Source organism: Sander vitreus, chromosome 24 (assembly GCF_031162955.1).
Source record: "Sander vitreus isolate 19-12246 chromosome 24, sanVit1, whole genome shotgun sequence".
In the NCBI taxonomy this organism is placed as follows: domain Eukaryota; kingdom Metazoa; phylum Chordata; class Actinopteri; order Perciformes; family Percidae; genus Sander; species Sander vitreus.
In genome coordinates this window covers 11,415,377-11,422,445 of record NC_135878.1, presented here as the reverse complement: position 1 = coordinate 11,422,445, position 7,069 = coordinate 11,415,377, and positions in this window count along the sequence as shown.

Genomic DNA, 7,069 nt, shown 5'->3' with positions numbered 1-7,069 from the left:
TTGAAAGCATGTATGTGCTATATATGTTGAATAAATGTTTAAGACTTGTATGGATTCTCTTCACTTGCATGACACAATGGGAGTGTTGTATGTTATACACACTGGAATGTGTATAGAGATGAAAGATTCACACAGTATATAGCACACTGGTAAATCATTCTTTTGGCTAGATGGCCTACATTGGGACATTTCTGATGTGAGTTTGTTGTCTGAGCTGCTAAGAAGCTGATAGCAGTGTTAGAATCAGGTTAAAACAGAAGGGCATGCAGGTTTAACTCTGGGCTGGGGGTGAATGATGATGATGATAACTAGGTTGCAAATAAAATCAAAAACCAAATGAAATGAACAACAATAAATACATCCGTATCAGTAATCTTGATTTAAAACAGTTACCAAAGACACAATACAGTCAGTCATTTAAATACTGCCACCTGCTGGTAGAAAGGGGGAACAGTTTGGTCCATTACGGTGGAAACCACATTAAATATTAATTTAATTTAGGGCTGTCAAAATAACACGTTAATTTCGATTAATTAATCTGAGAAAAAATAACGCGTTAAAAAATTAACGCAGATTAATCCATTCCATATTGACGTTTGCATACAGACGAAAATCTGGTGCCACTGATATGTCTGCGCTTCTCTCTGATGCTCTGAAACAGACGTTACAGGAAACACAAACACCGCTGCACTTGACGCTCGTTAACACAATATTCAACAGCAGCTAACGTTAGCCTACCGCTAGCTAGTAGCTGGATTAAACACGGTTAAAATGCTGACAGCTAACGCTAAACGGTGTAAAGTTTGACTGTTAGAGGATTCAAAACCGGTATGTAACAATCTGCAGCTGCTGTCGGAGAAACAACACAGCCGGTGCGTTCAATGAAACTGGTAACAGCCTCGTGGTGCATTTGAAGTTATTGTAAATGTCCTTTTCCTATCTGGTTGTTGTTTTTGTCATTCAACAGCAATTTACTAGTGAAATAAGTTATTGTTATTGTTATACATTATTATTAAATCATTTAATTTTGACCATATGGCCTTAGCAATAAACAAGCCGTTCTTTAATGTCACCAACTGTTGTTTAGTGTCCTTTTTTTTCTTTTCTTTTTATACTTTCTTAAAAAGTATCGGTTCAGGCACCGTTAATTATGTATGCGATTAATTTTGATTAATTAATCACAGAGTATGTAATTAATTAGATTACATTTTTTAATCGATTGACAGCCCTAATTTAATTATATAATATAGTGCTAACAGTAACAACTCTGCACCACAACAAGTTCTTAGGTTAACTATTACCAACTGTATTGAACCAAACAATGCGCTCATTAAACGTGACTGGTGATGTGTACGTGGATAGGCACGATATTAAATCACTGTAATAAACTACTGTTGCTAACATATTTCTTTTGGTCCAGGTTTATATAAGCCTATTTATTGATTGATTTTTTTTCTTCTAACGTTACTCTGGTATAACGTTAGTGCTACATATTATGACCGTTCTAAAAGCTTGGCTTTAATTTTTATAGGCTATATTTACTATTACTTCCGGGTCAACCTGTCTTTCTTTTAATGTAGATATTCAAACGGAGAAATGAAAAAAGGAATTTCAAAAAACCAAAATCGGACCGTTATTTGAATTTGGTTTAATTGTTTTTTCGTTTTTGGATGCAGAAACCAAAAACGGGAGAACGGCTCTTTTTTTTACGACTATTTATACCCGCGCTGGTGCTCGCGACACTAGTTGCAGCAAAACTCGTCTACGGAAAGCCGTTCCACTCCCTATTCAGCCCCATTTTACCGAATTTGGTTGCAGTTCCACCAGAGTTCCACTGGGGTGATCGCGGTCCAGTGCTAAATGAATGGGACTCTATGGAGCTAGACGGCTAAATTTGTCTCTTTCGCCTGATTGTCGTTGAGAAATCTCAGATTTGATTGTAGTTTTTGCAAGTTCAACATGGATTATAGATCAAAAGTTGAATGAACGAGTACTTGTGTCCTTTCGATTTCTTACAGGTTGAGTCGTTGTTGCCCATAACACGCTAGCATTCTGCTAATGAATGCTGATTGGTCAGTGAAGGACTGATTATGATCGGAGATCCCGCTTGACGGCATCCAAACCAGAACCAGAATGTCAGAGTGAATATTTCGGCGTGGTCTTTAAAACATTAGCAAACCTCTTTCTAGCATGTGTATTAACAGGGAGAGCCTAACCTGTCAGCTGTGTTGTCGATGCTTCGAGAGAACAAAGGAAGCGACTCAGAGCTTGCCGTAAAGCAGTATCTCTGGCCGTATATGTGTATGACGTCATTGACATTTTAAAAGGCTTTTTAGAACAAAAAATCCACTTTAAAAAAATCTAACACCCAGCAGTGTGTATTTTCTTAGCCTCCCCTTTCGAATGCAACATTCAAATTACTAGACAAAAAATTATATCCTGAGAAAAGTGGATTTTGAGGGGTATAGCTCCATAGAGTCCCATTCATTCTGCACTGGCCTGTGAGCGCCCCCTATATGGAACTCTGGTGGAACTGCAACCAGTTCAGAAGCCGGAAGTAACGAGAGAGTGGAACTTCTTCCCTTATTAGAAATTCTTTGGTTGCAGTCTTCTCCTGAACAGAGGTGGCGCTAATGAGCAAAGGCTACCGACGTTGCTCTTTCTACGGACTAGAAGAAGAATAAAAAAGTAAACAACGGCAGAACTGGCAGCAGCATTGCCGTCAATGCTTCGATTTGATTCGATGACCTACTTCGTCGGCTCAAGCCTTTCATTCACCATAAAAGAACTCATCTTAACCCAGTAAGTTTACAAGAGAGACTTGCAGTCACTGTGAGAGTCCTGGCATCCGGTTGTCGGCGAACTCGTTCAGGCCTCCCGTTTCCGCTTTGTCGCGCGCCGCTGAAAAAAAAAGAGCCATGCGCGACCTCTGCTCGTGCGGCATAAATCGGGCACGCCGGCAGGATATTACGTCATTTTGACGTCACGATGGCGCGCGCCACCTTGGATGCGTCTAGTATAATTCACTTTTAAGGCAGTGTTGCTAATTTCTTTGTTACCCATAGGCCTCGTTTTTGTTAGGATGAGTGTTACAGCGTGCATTGTCTTTTGCATTGTCTCCCTGTCACAAACCCGACTATTCCTCTAATGGAACCGGGTTGAGTTTTGCTGCTGGTAGGTTGGGCAAATCTTTTTCTCCTCTTGGATATTCTCCTGACTGAGTGTTTAAGTAATCGTTCTATTGTAGGCTCTGTGTAGCTGTACTATCGGCACTATTGGTGGTGCATTGGTGCGATGCTCCCTGACGGGTATCTATGTATACCAGTTGGCACTGCGTTTATATTTTGCTTGATCATAAACTGTTACTGAATTTGATTTGTTTGTGTGCGCCAGGGTTGTAAACTGCTTCGCTTGCACTGGTATCTGCATTAGCCCCTCCATTCCTTGCCACGCTGCTGTTTTGTCTCAACTGACTTATGTTTCAACGGGCTGTAGATGAGCTCACTCCAGGCTTTGAATGCCCCCACATGTCTTCAGCGCAAGGATTTGTTGCCCAACTGGGCGTCCTACAGGGCTGTATTTGAGTGATTGTGACACGGACAATAGCTTTGCCTTTCTTTGGCCTGCCAGTGCTTATTAATATGTGTGTGGAGATTGGGGTTTATGTTTATGGGTTTCTTTGTTAAATTAGGATTAAGTTGATTTTTGGTTAATTTCCATTTCTTTTGTTTAAATTGGATAAAGACTCATTTCTGTGGAAACTTTATGGTTTATTTGTTGTTAATCTTTGGTTATTTTTGTTTGGCTTTAGGCAGCTAGGATTAAGTGATTTTTGGTTCTTTTCTATTTCTTTTGTTTAAATTGTGATAAAGACTTTCATTTCTGTTGAAAACTTTATGGTTTATTTGTTGTTAATCTTTGGTTATTTTTGTTTGGCTCTAGGCAGCTATTAAGTCACCTTTGCCTGCCTAGATTTGAGAAGTTGTTTTTCATTTATTTTTGGTTTATTGATTTATTTTTCCCCCCAATCATTGAATGTTCTTTCTCCCACAGTTGCTGAGTACCGAAGGTGGTGGTGTCGGTGTCCCCGGTGATGGTGTCTCCCTCCTGTGTGCTGTGTTTTCCCCCTTTGGTTTATTTTGAGTTTTTCACCACCGTGTGTGAGAGTGTTCACGTGTGATTGGGGTGATCCTTCCCTGAGATCCCACACCCCTTGACCTTGAGAGTGCAATCCATTGGTTGAGACTATGGCTGTGGGATTTGCATATAGAGTATACACCATGAATGAATTTGGCCCCCAAACCAAGCCTCTCCATTACTTGCCACAAGTAGTTCCACTAGTACAGGGTATAAAACCTGATTGGTCGAGGTGGACTAACTTCTCGATAAAGCGCTCTAAGCGGAGAGCCAGGACTTTGGAATAAAGCTTAATATCAGTCCCGATGAGGCTGATGGGCCTGTAATTTGAGCAATTCGTAGGATCTTTACCCTTCTTTGGCATTACAGAAATCAGCACGGTGTTGGTTTGTTGGTGGAAAGTACCCTTCTCTATGGCTGAAGTTAAAGCTTGTAAAATGGTAGGTCCTAATATGTCAAAATACTGTAGAAGAAGTTCTGATGGAATTCCATCCAACCCTGGTGTTTTCCCTTTTTTGACTGTTTTCAATGCTGATTTAAGTTCCTCTAAGGTTATCGGTTGACCCAGTTCTTCTGCCTCTTCAAGTTTAGTTCTTTTAGGAACTTCTGGCACTGTGTCGGATCTGGGTTACAGGAGGACTCATACAAATTTGAGTAAAAGGATTGAAAAGTGGCACTAATATCCTTAGGATTTGTTGTGATACCTCGGTCTGTGCGGATGCTGTTGATGGTAGCTCTGGATTTGCTTTGTTTTAATTTCAGAGCCAGCAATTTGCTTAGCTTACAACTATTAAAATAATCATTTTGCCTCACTCTGTGCATTATAAATTCAGCTCTCCTTTTTAGCAAATCACATAGCTCTGCTCGACTTGTGACTAGAAGAGTAGTACATTTAGAAAAACACGTCTTTGGAGACTTACAACGATTTACAACGTTCTTCCAACTCCGCAATCCTTGCCTCTCTTTTTCTCTTCAAATTGACCGCAAGGGAAGATATGAAATCTCTAATAAATCCTTTAGTTGCTTGCCAAATGTACGCTAGGTCCAAAACTGAGTCAGTATTGATTGATATAAACTCAGCCAGTTTGTCTCTAAACTCTGCGTCAAAAGCTGTGTTCTGGAGAAGGGAGTTATTAAATTGCACCTTCTAGATCTTTCTCCTAACATATCACAATTGAATGTGGTTATCAGCGAATTGTGATCAGATAGAATTGCTGGTTCTATTACTATTGTGTGGAACATTTCCTTAAGCTCACTGGAGCACAAGATATAATCAATGTGGGAGTGGGTGAGGTGACGTGTGGAAAAGAAGGTGTAATCTTTGCTAGTAGGATTATGCATCCTCCATATAATTGTAAGATGGTGGGGTTCCACAACTGCTTTAAACATGTCCGATATATATTTTTGGGCTTTCGGGTGATTGACCCCTGATCTATCCTGATTTAAATCTAGTACCACATTCATGTCTCCCCTTATAATTAGTGAATAGTCATTGAGAGAAAGCAATTCATTGGTTAGTCTTATATGTAGACGGTGCATATACCAAAACAAAGGCTATTTTCCTACTCCGTATCGTGGTACATATATATGATATCCTGCCTGATAGGTCTTTACTACTTTTGTCTACGGTGAGTGCGCATTTCCGCAACAGCAACACAATGGAGCCCTTGGTTTTGGTGTCGTCACTAGATGAAGCAGCAACTTTGAAATATTTATTTTGTAGACGATTTACATCTCTTTTACGTAAAGGTGACTCTTGAATAAGCGCAACGTCTATGTTCTTCCTTCTTAAATAGTCCAGGAATGTAGCCCCCTGATGTTAACTGAAAGGACTGAAAGCTCAGCCATCTTCAAAATGTACACATATACATGTCTCGAGTACCCTACCAGAATTTGCTGATAAATTTGTAGCAAAGGGTGAACTGATCTAAGCAAAGTGTGGTGAAAACATGAAAAATAAAATAAATCCCCCTAACCCTCTGAGACCGCAGACCCCCTTCCCTCTCTGTAAGATAGGTGGCCGCATAAAACGCAGCTTGCGCAAAACTCCAGCTCAAAACTGCCCCTCCTCCTAAAGCCCCTCCTCCTAAAGTCACAGGTTAATTGAAACAGGTCTAGTGCATTTTTCTGTTAAACATGAACAATGTTACAAAAACCTTAGAACTAGGTCTCAACCATCTATTAAGTAATGATGAAAAACAAGTTATGTGAAAAACAAACCAGCCATCTAGGGGTAGTAAACAGATTATAAAATGAATGTTCATCATGTTCTTTCAGTCTAATCAAATGTTCCTTTACAGCTTTGCTCCCAAACTCACATACTATGTTTCAAACAGCTATTAAGCTCTGAAATAGGCTATGTAAAAAACACACCAGCCTAGTGAGAGTAATAAACATAGAGTATAAACTGAACAGTCATCATCCATCATGTTTTCAGCCTAATTAAACATTCCTTTAAAGCTTGGCTGCCAAACTTACATACAGTGTCCTTGAGTCAAACCTGTACAGTATTCCAGATAAGCTAATCCACAGCCGTTGGGTCCGCCAGCCTTGGCTCCAGCACCAGACGCAAGGTCCCCCTCGATGCCCTCTGGGTCTGCTGGCAGCACCCGGTCCTGCCGCGAAGCGGCACGTGTGGCTGTCACGTCATCATCCATATCCAGATCCTGACAGAACATGTCCTTGGCGTTCTTGGCTGTAGTGAAGGTGAGCGTTCTCCCTCCGTGGGTCACTCTCAGGATGGCCAGATAAATAAGAAAGTTTGAGACACCTTTAGCATGTAACTTACGCTGTACTCTTATAAATTCCTGGTGCCGCTGGACGATGAAAGCACTGTAGTCAGGCTTAAAGCGCAGCATTGCATTGGAATCACGAATCGGGCCTTTCTGCTGTACTTGTCTCGCCCCCTGAAGGATTGCTTGGCGGTCCTGGT